General features: G+C 39.8%; 1 long non-coding RNA gene across 1 annotated transcript; it reads left to right on the top strand.

The window, feature by feature from the left end:
• Window positions 1–7,137: 7,137 nt before the first annotated feature.
• Window positions 7,138–8,610, top strand: LOC104437231. The gene is made up of 3 exons (XR_001985797.2): window positions 7,138–7,178; window positions 7,996–8,068; window positions 8,519–8,610. It is a non-coding gene; the product is annotated as an uncharacterized LOC104437231 (long non-coding RNA).
• Window positions 8,611–13,457: the final 4,847 nt, after the last annotated feature.

Here is a 13,457-nt window from a genome sequence, read left to right as displayed (position 1 = left end):
GAAAATAAAGAAGAAACGCGAAGGATATCGTGAATGAGAGAGAATGTATTCTGTGCACTTCATTGATTGTTTCAATGTACAAAGAGAATTAAATAATACAGAGGATGTTCAATGAAAAAGGAAGTATATCGTATCTAATCCTAGTATATCAGATCTAATCCTAGATTGATAAAAAATAATCAATTACAATCTCAAAGATATATCCAACGTAATCTGGTAGATCTTTGGCATATCTTCCAATACTCCCTCTCAAGCTGGTGGCTTGTATATGTCTAAGACACCTAGCTTGCTTAGAAGATATGTATGTTGCCATTGACATAAGGGCTTGGTGAATATATCTGCAGGCTGTTCCGTAGTCCCGATTCCTGCTGTTTTGATTATCCCTTCTTGAATCTTCTCTCGAGTAAAGTGGCAATCAACTTCTACGTGTTTTGTTCTTTCATGTACTATTGGATTTGCCGCAAGTTTAAGTGCGGAATCATTATCACAGAACAGTAAGGTTGGTCCCTTGACTTGTGCTCCGAGATCCTTAAGTAAGCCTCGTAACCAAACTACTTCACACACGGTCTTGGCCATGAATCGATACTCAGCTTCAGCTGATGATAGAGAGACAGTGGATTGTTTCTTTGTCTTCCATGAAAGTAAAGATTCTCCAAGTTTGATGCAGAAACCAGTAATCGATCTTCGACTCATGGGACAAGCCGCATAATCAGCATCACACTAGGCTGTCATTTCCATGTTGCAATCACGAGAAAGGAGAATCCCAAAAGCTGGGCATTTCTTCAAATATCTCACAACTTTCAATGCATCATTCATATGGGACTGTTTTGGATTATGCATGCCCTGACTCAGTGTCTGGACCGCATAACATATATCTGGTCTGGTCATAGTGAGATAGATAAGTTTCCCGACTAATCTTTGATAGCCTGATGGATCTTTGAGTAACGAGTCATTATCTGTAAATTCTAGACTCACATCATAATCGGTAGTGGTCAACTTGATATTCTGCTCAATAGGAATAACTGTTGGTTTGCATCCTAATAGACCTACCTCCGATATAATTTCTAAGACAAATTTCTGTTGGCTAAGAGAAATCCCTTGCTTTGAACGAGCTATCTCAATTCCAAGAAAATATTTAGGCAGTCCCAAATCTTTAATATGGAAAGTGGAATGTAAATACTTCTTGAGACTTGTCACAACAGATTCATCATTTCCCATAATAAGTATGTTATCGACATATATCATCAAGTAGATAGACGACATACATTTTGTCCATGTAAGTAAGGCATAATCATGTTTGGACTGTTAGAATCCTGCTCCTATAAGTGCATCCATAAACTTCGCATACCACTGTCGAGAAGGCTGCTTGAGACCATATAAGGATTTGCGGAGACGACATACTCTAGACTCCCCCTGTCTCCGTAATCCCAGTGGAATGTCCATATAAATTTCCTCATCCAAATCACCATGAAGGAAAGCATTGTGGACATCCATTTGGTGCAATGACCAATCACGAAATGCAGCAATTGCCAAGAAGGTGCAAACTGTAACTGTGACATCCTGAAATTGGACCCCGTTTCAATAAAGTGAAATGGGCATGTCGTCAACGTGCCTATGGTCCTTTTTCTCTGAGCTGATCACTCACGAGTTAACTAACCTATTGGGTGAAGCCGTTAAGGGATGTATCTGCAGTAAAATCTCTAAAAGCTACTCAATTGGTTGGATTGGACTAAAATTGCGTTTGATTGATTCTAACCATGAAATTTAATTTGGTTTCGGGAATCGAATATTCGAGAGTGTCACAATTCATTTTTAGGATCCTGTCTCATCGTCCGTCAAATTATTGTCGAGTCCGAAATTTCAATAAAGAAATTATTGGAGGAAAAATTGAAGACCAAAAGAAAATAGAAAGGGAAAGGGAAAGAGAAAAGGAAAATTTGAATAATGGTATTATTTATTTCTTTTTCTCTCTCTCTCTCCTTCCCTCTTTTCTCTCGTGCGATTTCCCTCTCCCCCACCGAACACTCTTGCCAAGTTCAAATTGGCTTCCTCTTCCCTTTTGACTCGTCAAACCCCCAAACCCTTATCTTTTCTCTCTCTTCTCTCTCTTATCTCTTTTTCTCTCTCACTCTCGACACTCTCTCTCTCCCTCACTGTTCGAACAGAAGCGGAAGACCGAAGACCAGAGCAGCTTGCCGGACTACCGTCTGCTCCACCGCCCGTCGCTGTCCCGCCGTTCACGCGTGCACCGCCCCACCGATTTGCCGTCCGTCCCTTCCCTCACACACCTCAAGCGTCGCCGTCCTCCTTTTCTTCCTATTTGCTCGTGTGAAGCCAGCGGACAGAAGCAGCAGCTCGCCAAGGACTGTCGCCGCCCCACCGCCCCGCCGTCCCGCCGCTCGTGCCCACGACGCCCGCCTGCGCACGCCGCACGCTCCACCCCACATCCGTCACTCGTTGCCGCCCCTCCCCCGCGCGACTTCCGCCCCTGCTCAGCTCGGTTCCGCCCTGACCAGCCGCCTCCGGCCACCGCCCAGCTTCGTCCGGCCACCGCTTGACCTCCTCGGCGACCGCCGGACTAGCTCCGGCCAGCCAAGAACAGCAACCCACGTAGTGGGTATCCGCTGGTTCGTGGGCCATTTTGGGCCGTTTCCGGACCCCGAACCCGAGTCGTGCTTTGGGAAGAATCATTCCTCGTGTCGCCCCCATCGGATTGATCCGATTTGCGCGCGATTTGGTGAGTAATCTCACTAATCCCGGATTAGTTGGCTAATTATGCTTAAGGTTGGTTTAGTTTTAATTAATTATGTTTAGGTGGTTAGATTAGAATAAATTAGCAATTATTAGTCAATTGTGATGCGATTTAGACAAATTAATTGTGCAATTAGCAAGTAGACGTGGTCTATTATTTATTGGAAGTGCCTCGGGATTTTCCCGACCCTTAGTGGGCTTCAATTAGGCTTTTCGGGCCTAAGTGGAATTTTTGGTATTTAAATATTAATTTTCCGAATTAAATTAATTAATTATTTATTTTCCGAAAATTCAATTGAGATGGCTAGTGACCGGAATATTATGCTGATGACTGTGGTGAAGTTTGTTTATTTAATTGGGCTTTATTTTGAGCTAAATTGAATTTTTAATATTAATTAATTAATTTTCGAAAATAATTAATTATTTATTTATTTCCTGAAAATTCAACTGGGATGGCCCGTGACCGGAAATTTATGCTGGTAATCGTGGTGCAGTCCGTTTATTTAATTGGGCCTTATTTTGAGCTAAACGGAATATTTAATATTTAATAATTAATTTTCGAAATTAATTAATTAATTAATTATTTTTCGGAAATGAAGTTTGAGATGGCCGACGACCAAAATCTCATGCTGATTGTCATGGCGCAGTCTGTTTATTTATTTGAGCTTTGAATTGTGCTGAATTGATTTAATTGTAGATATTTAGGATATGTTCCTAAATTGATTATTTGGGTAAATTGAGTACGGATTAAGGTTGTGGATAATTACTTTAGAAATGGGATGAATCATCATGAAAAGCACGTGGCTCGGTGATTTGGTATATCGCTTCGGAGAATGCACGTGGCTCGATGATTCGTACGTCGCCTTGGAGAATGCACGGGGCTTGATGATTAGATATGTCACCTCGGAGAATGCACATGGCTCGGTGACGAAGTATGTCGCCTTGGAGAATGCATGTGGCTCGGTGACTAAATGTATATATCACCTCGGAGAATGCACATGGCTCGGTGACGAAGTATGTCGCCTTGGAGAATGCATGTGACTCGGTGATTAAGTATGGCATCTTGAAAGAGACACGTGGGCTCGGTAATTTGATGCATTACCTCGGAGAATGCACGTGGTCTCAATGAGTACATTTGGCATCTTGAAGAGACACGTGGGCTCGGTGACTTGATGCATCACCTTGGAGAATGCATGTGGGCTCGCTGATTCAAAATGACATTTTAAAGAGCACGTGGCTCGATGATCGGTTCCATCACCTTGGAGAATGCACATGGCTCGGTGATAAACAATATCGCCTTGGAGAATGCACGTGGCTCGGTGATTGGTTTTATCAGTTGAGACTGAATAGCAATAGCTTGAATGACTGGGAAATGGTCAGGCTGACATGAAATCGACTAGGTCGATTGATCATTGCTTTGATTTGATGTTGTGTATTGATTGATTGAATGGAAATGACCGTGAGTGGTCTTGTTGGCATATAATCGACTAGGTCGATTTGATCGATGCTTCGATCGGTGATATGATTGCTTGGGTGCCTATTATGAATTGTACTGACTTGCAGGTGGGATCTGAGGCCAAGGTAAGTCCTCTCACCTGTGCGTGTTTAGGCAGCCTATAGTATAATGGTTTACTAATCAGGCTTAGTGGGGTAGAACTCGTTGAGACGTAGTCTCATCCCAGTTTGGGGAAAACATTTCAGGACCCCGATGAGGAGCTGAGGAGGAGTATGAGAAGGAGAACTCGAAGGTGAAACCTGAGGAGAAGGATTTTCGAAAGAAAAAGATAATACTGAGAGGAATCTTGAGTATGACCCGGATGGGCTGAGATTCTATCTTCTTTTGAGAATCCAATTTTGATGTGAATAGTTATGAAGTGGTTTGTGTTTAGTATAAAAGTTTGGTTATAAGTTTCAATATGAAAATATGGCCTTGCTTTTCTATCCCATTGTTTTATTGTCTGGGGATTTATAACTGTTTCCGCATATGCATAATAATTGAAAGGGTCGGTGATACATTGTCCTGGGATATCGCATTTTAAAATCGACCAAGTAGAAGGGTGTGTGCATGCCCGAGGATCGGGGCGTGACAGTAACATCTTTTGCTATTGGAGAGAAAGTTTCATGGTAATCAAAACCTTCTCGTTGAGTGAAGCCTTTGGCTACCAACCAAGCCTTATATCGTTCTACGGACCCGTCGGCTTTATATTTAATCTTGTAGACCCACTTGTAGCCAATCGGTTTTCGATGAGGCGGTAAAGGGACAATGTCCCATGTATGATTCTCCATTAATGCATGCAATTCTGTTTCCATGGCTTTTTGCCATCGTGGATCATTCACTGCCTCATTATAATGGGATGACTCTATTTCTTCAGACACACGACTAATGCAACACATATGATCTGACGATAACTGATGAAAAGAGACATATGAGGAGATAGGGTAACGAGTACCTTGAGAATTTGTAGCCGCAAAAACATAGTCCTTTGTCCATGTGGGTGGACGCTTAGCACACTCGGATCACCGTGGTTGGTTATTCTGTGGAGGTACTGAAGAAACTTGTGATTCTTCAGTTGATGCTGGAGATGCTGTTATTGGTGAAGAAGTATCCCTCTCCTCATTCAGTGTATTGGAAGTATCCACAGCTACTGTTGGAGAGGAAATCGTACCTTGTGGCAAATATGCTGGAGGTGCAATGATGTAGGATTGTCCAGGAGATAGATCTTCTTAAGATAAAAAACGATGAGTGTCGATGCCCCTATCAGTCCCATCGTGTAAAGATAAATCTTTAGCAAAAGGAAATATATTCTCATGGAAAATTACATCCCTGTTGACAAAGAAATCCCCATTTGACGGATCGAAAACCCGATATCCTTTTGTGAGACTCGGATATCCCATAAAGATGCATCGTCTAGCTCATGGACTTAATTTATCCCGCGGCCCCACTGTAGTCACATAGCATAAACAACCAAAAACTCTCAAGTGTTGAAGTTCTGGTTTCTTTCCATACATCATTTCAAAAGGTGTCTTCTTGTCGAGAACACGACTTGGCATTCGATTGATTAGGTAAGTTGCAGTGACCACACAATCTCCCCAAAAAGTCTCGGGAATGGAAGCTTGGAATTTAAGAGCACGGGCTACTTCTAATAGGTGACGGTGTTTACGCTCGACAATTCCATTTTGCTGTGGGGTATAGATGCAAGAATTCTCATGCAAAATTCCGTTTGAAGATAGAAATAATGCACATTCATTATTGAAGAATTCCCTTCCATTGTCAGTACGAATACGTTGAATTGATTTCCCAAATTGATTTTTGGAGAGGGAGAGAAAATTTCTGAGATGAGAAAGAACTTGACTCTTTGATTGCATCAAAAATACCCATGTGGCACGAGAAAAATCATCCACAATTGTTAGGAAGAAACGAGAACCATCACGATTGGGTGTGTGATAGGGCCCCCAAACATCAGCATGGATTAGGGAAAAAAGACTTTTTGCATGAGATTTGCTATTTTCAAAAGGTACACGAGCTTGCTTTGCCAGAGGACAAATTGAACATTGGGGGTAAGGAAAAGCAGTGGAATGACCCAATCTTCGATGACTAAGAAAAAGCTTATCATTGGTAGTAATGTTACACAATGATTGTTTATTCAATTCAGTACAAGATGAACTGAAATTATTGGAAAAACTGGTCCAAAAATACAGCCCTTGCCAATTTCTACCCAAGCCCATCTATTTGCCAGTCGAAAGGCCCTGAAATAGACAATAATGAGGATTGAATAGGACACGACATGAATTTTCTTCACAAGCCCGAGAAACTGATATGAGATTGAAGCGGAATTCTGGGACACAAAACACGTTCTGGAGTGTGATAAGAGAATTAAGAATTATTGTGCCAATCATTGTGACATGGGTAGTAGGGGTGTCAGTAACTGAATTGAAAACCGAACCGAACCGAACTGAAAAATACGGTTTTTTCGGTTCGGTTTTCATTAAAAACCAAAATTTTTTGGTTCGGTTCGGTTTTTATTGGTTAACCGAATTGAACCGAACCGAGAAACCGAAAAATAGAACCAATAACCATTAAGCATTAACCAAACTGGCAAAAGGGTCAACCCTATTTCTTATTCTCTCCCGTCTCCTCTCATCTTGAAGGTGCGACAGTGACGGTGACAAGGACGGCGACGGCGGCAGGGACGGCGACCGATTGAGGGACCGGTTGTTCCGCCACGCCCTTTTCTTTTCTTCTTCTCCTTCTTCGTCGGCAGCGGCGACTCGTGGAGCTGTGTGCTGTGTTGGGTCGAGCAACAGCACTTTGGAGACTGACCATTTTGTCCTCACGACGCCGCTCTACTACGTCAATGCCCCTCCTCACATGGGCACTGGGCAGCGCCTAGACCATCATTGCTGCTAATGCCATCGCTCGCTTTCAGGTTTGTCTTCAAACAGTTGAGGTTAATTGTTTTGATGTTATCATATTGGGCAACATGTAAATGGAGCGAGACTCGGACTGGGAAGTTGCAGGGCTGCTAATTGTATATTGCGTGTGGTTTACCGGATAATTAATGATTTTTGCTGAAGAACCCTTTTTGCATTGTCGGTGTTATGTAACATAGACTGCTAATAGATCCAACATAAATATTGCACCAAGTTTCAAAGTGGTCAAATGCTTGCAGTGGTTGACTTCAAGGTTGATTTCATGTTTAGAAGGTGCAAAGTAACGCAGATTCTTGCTATTTTGTATGGTGTTAGTGTTCTGGCTTTGGGTTACAGATTCTTAATTTGACCTCCTCTTTTTTGCCGTGTTTGGCTTAAATTATCTCTCTATTCCTAATATAGTTATGTCTGCCTTTCTGAAAAGGGTGTCCTGACTTTTTTGTGTGTGTGAATTCCTGATTCTTTTCATCTGTTTTTCTTTTTCCCTTTGTCTCTTTATCTGTGTTTGGCTTAAACAATTATTCTTTTTCACAAAAGTATCAAGTTCGACAATTGGAAAAGGGTTCCAACTTCTCATTGTAGATTCTTGACTCTTTTCGTCCGTTTTCCTATTTCTTTTCTATACGAACTCGAATTCTACCATCTTCCATAGATAGCATCTAATGTAGCTAAAAGTTTTGGGCCCTGGATCTGTCTCTGTTATGTGTCCTTGCCTTCTTCAGAGGGAATTTATCTATAATTATGCATCTTATGTAAAAATGGTTGCTCCTTTGAGGTTCATAAATATATTAATGTTCCTTTATATTGACGCAGTGTCATTGAAGCTCTCAAGGTGGATAGTTTGCAGAAACTTTGCTCATCATTGGAGCCCATACTTCGGCGTGTGGTAAGATAAATTCGGCAGCCGCATGCTATTCATTTATTGTGTTTCCATGTTCTTTTCTCTTGGTTAATGGAAGAGTAGTAAAATTGGTTGATGAAGAAACTAGAGAACAGTGGTTATCATGATTTGTGGGAGTGAGTGATATTCTGATTCTATATGTATCACTGTCTCCTTAAATTGGCTTGAGAGCCTTGAGAAGTAAAAATCTCATGTATAGTTTAGTATGTTTGAGTTTAGGGTGACTATGCATTAGCAATATCATCTTTGATTTTGCCAAATATCATGTAGTGACTATGATAGTTTAGTTTACACTTTTAATTTGGAATTGAGGGAATGGATCATGCTTTTGCCTGCATAACGATATAATGTTCCTCAGAATTGGTCATAAAGGAATTTGCTATGTTTGAAGTTTTTAACGTAGCTTAAGAACTTACTTTCTGAAATATTGACCAGGTTAGTGAAGAAGTGGAGCGAGCTTTAGCAAAATTGGGCCCCTTCAAAATTACTGGGAGGTATGCTATTTTTTAGCTATGTGGAACCATAGTGATGACATTTTTGTATTGGCTTGACGCTTTGAGTTGTGAATCTAGTTTGCTTGAGAAGATACTCATTAGCTTTGTAGGGGCGGGTATGAATTGCCTGAAGGTTAAGCTGGAAACATGTTTGTGCATATGGTTCTTCCATGGTTTATTTATTTATATGGTTGACCTCGCTTAGTGGGATAAAGCTTAATTGTTGTTGTTGTTGTTTTTTGTTTGTTTGCTTGTTTGTTTATTCATACTTGACTATACAAGTTATTGCAAACAATTTGTTATTGCGTCATTAGTAGAGAATTCCGAGGATTCTTATAATAGTTAACCATCATTACATAAGACTTGGGGTAAACATGAACTGGGTAATGCATATTTCATGCTTTGTTTCAAGATAATAACAGTAGGAGAGCAAGCTCTAGAATTTAAATTTGTTTTTATATATCTCATGGCTTTTCTTAATCTAATTTATTGATGACTTTAGACAACTTTTCAAACTTGTGAATTTAAAAAGGATTTCTTTCTACTCAGAATAAGCCATTTGTAGATCTCCCTGTCAAGGCAGTAACATCATTTGCAAAGCTAAATATACAATGAGCGAATCTTTAATAAGTGAATCTAGCGGTACAAATAGAAGGAGGCAGAGATCTATTGCATGGGAACACTTCAAAAGGATAGAAAATAGCCAAGATAAAGCCGAATGTCTATATTGTGGGGGCTATTATTGGTTGTTCTACTACTCAAGGGACTAGTGGGATGCATAATCATTTAAGTAGATGTAAGAATTATCCATATGCGAATGTGGAGAAAAGGCAGAGAAGTGCCTCAAATGAATCTGTTGGGGTTAGTAGTTCTACTTCAGCTGTTCCTTGGAAATTTGATCAAGATGCTCGTCGAAAAGATTTAGCGGTGGTGTTTATTATTGGTGAACTATCCTTCAAGTTTGTGGAACTTGAAGCATTTCAGAAATTCGTGAGTAGAATCCAGCCAAAGTTTTTAATCCTTACAAAAAACACATTAAGGGAGGACTGTTATAAGTTATACTTGGAGGAAAGAAGCAAATTGAAAAAATATTTTTCCGATACTTCTCCAAGGATTTGTCTTACGACTGACACATGGACTTCATATCAAAATCTAAGTTACATGCGTCTTACTGCTCACTTTGTAGACGCTGATTGGAAGTTGCAAAAGAAAATTTTGAATTTTTGTTAAATCCCAGGACATTCGGCTGAGATTATAGGGAAAGGAGTTGAGAAATGCTTAACTAGTTGGGGGATCAAAGGCATTTTTTCTATCACTATTGATAATGCTAGCTCCAATGAATCGGAAGTTCAATACTTGAAGAAAAGACTTAACTCTTGGAATGCTTTGATATTATCAGGTGAGTTACTCCATGTGAGATGTTATGCTCATATTTTCAGTTTGATTGTGAAAGAAGGTTTGAAAGATATAGATGATTCTATTGTTAGAATACGCTCGGCTGTACGTTATGCGAGATCTTCTCCATCGAGATTGCAATGGTTTAAGGAGTGTATTCTGCTATAAAATATTGATTTCAATAATCTTGTATGTTTGGATGTGGAGACTCGGTGGAATTCAACATACCTGATGTTGGAAGTGGCTTTGAAGTTTCGAAATGCCTTCATCTTATTAGATATTCAGGATAGAAGATTTGTCGAAGAGCTTTCCAAGGTGAGAGGGTTGCCTACTGATGATGATTGGGATTATGCCCATCGATTTCTTCCTTTCTTGAAGTTGTTTTATGATGCAACTTTAAAAGTATCGGGCTCTTCTTACGTCACTTGCAATGATATGGCAAAAGATGTCTATGGGATTTAAATGATGATTGAAAAATATTGTGGGGATGAGGATAGGAGTTTGCAAGAAACAGCCAAGAGAATGAAGATCAAGTTCAATAAGTATTTTGGGAATGTGAACAACATAAATCTCTCACATGGTTCATTGCATGTATACTTGACCCTCGACATAAGATGGAGTATGTGAAATGGATGATTAATAAAGTGTATGACGACAACCGGGCAGAAACTTTGCGAGATAGAGTGACAAAATCTTTGACGTTATTATTTGAGCAATATCGCACCGGTACATGCCCCCAAAGCAACATGAGATTAAAGGGGACAAGGACAGTGAACGTTTCAATGTCTCCTGTGGTTGGTGCGGACATTATGACTATAATGTATCTTAGCCAAACGGGACAAGAATATGTGGAAGAAAAATCTGAATTAGATAAGTATTTAGAAGAAGGATGTGAACGGTATAGCTCCACCTTTGATATATTAAATTGGTGGAAAGTCAATTCTTCTAGATATCCTATCTTATCTTCCATTGCTCGAGATATTTTGGCCGTGCCCATCTCCAGTGTAGCATCAGAGTCTGCATTCAGCACCGGGGGTTGAGTACTTTATGTATTTCGTAGCTCTTTGACCCCACTGATGGTAGAAGCTCTTATATGTACTCAAGATTGGCTACGATCCGCACCACTTTCACAATCGATCGAGGAGAACTTAGAAGAACTTGAAAATTTCGAGTCAGGTGAGAAAAAAATAACCATGGAATATTTATATTTTTCAATATTACAATTGATATTTCAATTCTTATTTTCATTGTGAATTTAATGCAGAGTTGTCATCTACGACCATGGACCTGAATTCAATAGCAATTTCTCTTGATGATTGAATGTCGTCTTTAAGCTCAAAGAGGTAAATTCATAGTAGCGTAAGGGAGAGAGTGTATGTCTGGACCATTTTCTACGTTTGGTTTTAGATAGAAATGCATACAAGGCTAAGCAAGAGGTTTAGAGTTAGGTGGTAGTGTAGGATTGCTAACTGAAGATGTTTTGATGTCCAAATTGGGTTAAAACCGTAATGATTCGATTAAACTTGAGAATCTAGTTTGGGGTTTGAGCAATTTGGATTTTATTCTGTACCTATGGTGATGTACCCCTTTCTTCACCTTTGAGGTGGAACTACTTATTTCCCTCTCTTCTTAGATATGTTGAGCTTAAAACAATCCTGCATGTTCATAGAGAGTGACTTTCTTCCTTTTCAAGCAATGATGCAAATAGAAAACACGAAGCGAAAAGTATATATTGTGACATCGATTCCTAAGTTGAGATCACTAATTTTATTTCAATTGTTTTGGTCGGGGTATATAAAAGAAAGGAGCAGCATTGTGGTTATTGGGCTTAGCGTGCACACAACTCCTGTGGAGATGCTTGAGAAACTTGCCATTCCTGAGGCAGAATGGCCTTGAGCCATTGGAGAACTCTGTAGTTTGAATCATATAGAAGATGCGGTTGTAACATAATGGAGATATATGTTGTTGCTTTGTCTCAGCATCGTGGGGTTAAAGAAGTGACTGAATGGATGTCTAATGTGATTTACTTTTGCTCCTTGCCATGACTATAATTTGGATTCTTGCAATAATTAATTGCCCTATGATACTTGTTTTATGGATGAAAAGCACTAGTTTCCTTTGAGTTCTTGTTAATCCGGGATTCTTTCTTCTTTTTTATCTCTTCTTCTTTGTCAACACCGATTTTTGTTGTACAATGGGGATGCTACACAGCATCTTTTTTAAGTCTCAGCAGGTCTTGATTCTCTTGTCCTTAGAGAAGGACAATTTCCTAGACTAAATGGGTATACTTGCTGAGTGAAATGTGATGTGAGGCATAAAGACTATAGTAGAACATTCAGATGAGAAGATAAGTTGTTAGCATACTTTATCACTATTTCATATGCTTATGGCTGTATTTACGAATCACTAGTGTAAAAAAAAACACTTAAAATCGCTACACTGCATGTAGGACCAAATATTCCTTTTGGGAACAAATTAAGATTGCAAAAGCTAAAAGCAGGGTAGTTTTTGATCCAAACCAATTGCCCATGAAACCCAGAAAGTCAAAAGTGAAGCTTTTGCTTCCTTTTGAAACCCAACTAGATTGGAAGCAATACAAAACTCGAGCCATTTCCAGGCTCAACTAGGACAAGCCCACAAAAGAAACCATGTCTCGGGACGCCATCCTCCTTCCAAAGAATTCTCACACAACATTCCGAGCTCCCGTCCTCGTCATCGCTTCTTATCCTCCCTGATTTCTTCTTGCTTGACTTCTCTTCAAAGAGAAGTCATCTTGCTTCTCATGATGTGATAATTTCAGGAGAGTGAAAGGGTTGTAACAAGGGAAGAAGGAAGATATCTAGCTCAACGACATAGATGTTCGTTTCTTGAATATAGCGCAAAAACTAGAGAGAACGTCAATCAATGCTTCAAGGAGCTTATACAGAAGGTAAGCCGTCCTGAAAGAGAAAAAAAAACTGAAAACCGAAAACCGAAACCCAAAACCCAAAATTTGAAAACCGAAAAACTGAACTGAACCGAACCTTCGGTTCCGTTCGGTCGTTATTAGTTCGGGACTTATTCGGTTCGGTTTGGAAATTTTCTCTAACGGTTCGGTTCGGTTTGGTTTTTCAAAAACTGAATCGAACCGAATCGTTTACACCCCTATTGGGTAGCATTCCCATTTGGAAGTTGGATTGAAATAGGAAAGTCTAATTTTTTATTTTTTATTTTGAAAAAAGACTTTCATCACAGATAATGTGGTCACTAACACCCGAATCAATTATCCAATTAGTTTTCGAAATTGAATTAATCAAACAATAAGAAGTACTTGAAAAACTTCTGGTGCTATCAAAGACATCCAACCTCTTAAGAGCCTTCATAATCTCTTGATACTGATCATGGGTGATTGGCTGATTTGATCTATTAGTATGTTGCCCTGTCACATGTAAAGCTGTTGGAAAATCTCTCTTCCCTTTCTCTCCAGGTTTACCATGAAGTTTCCA

The sequence above is a fragment of the Eucalyptus grandis genome, chromosome 3, assembly GCF_016545825.1.
Source record: "Eucalyptus grandis isolate ANBG69807.140 chromosome 3, ASM1654582v1, whole genome shotgun sequence".
Lineage (NCBI taxonomy): Eukaryota > Viridiplantae > Streptophyta > Magnoliopsida > Myrtales > Myrtaceae > Eucalyptus > Eucalyptus grandis.
Note: the sequence above shows the minus strand (reverse complement) of the source record. Positions and strands in the feature narration are given on the sequence as shown.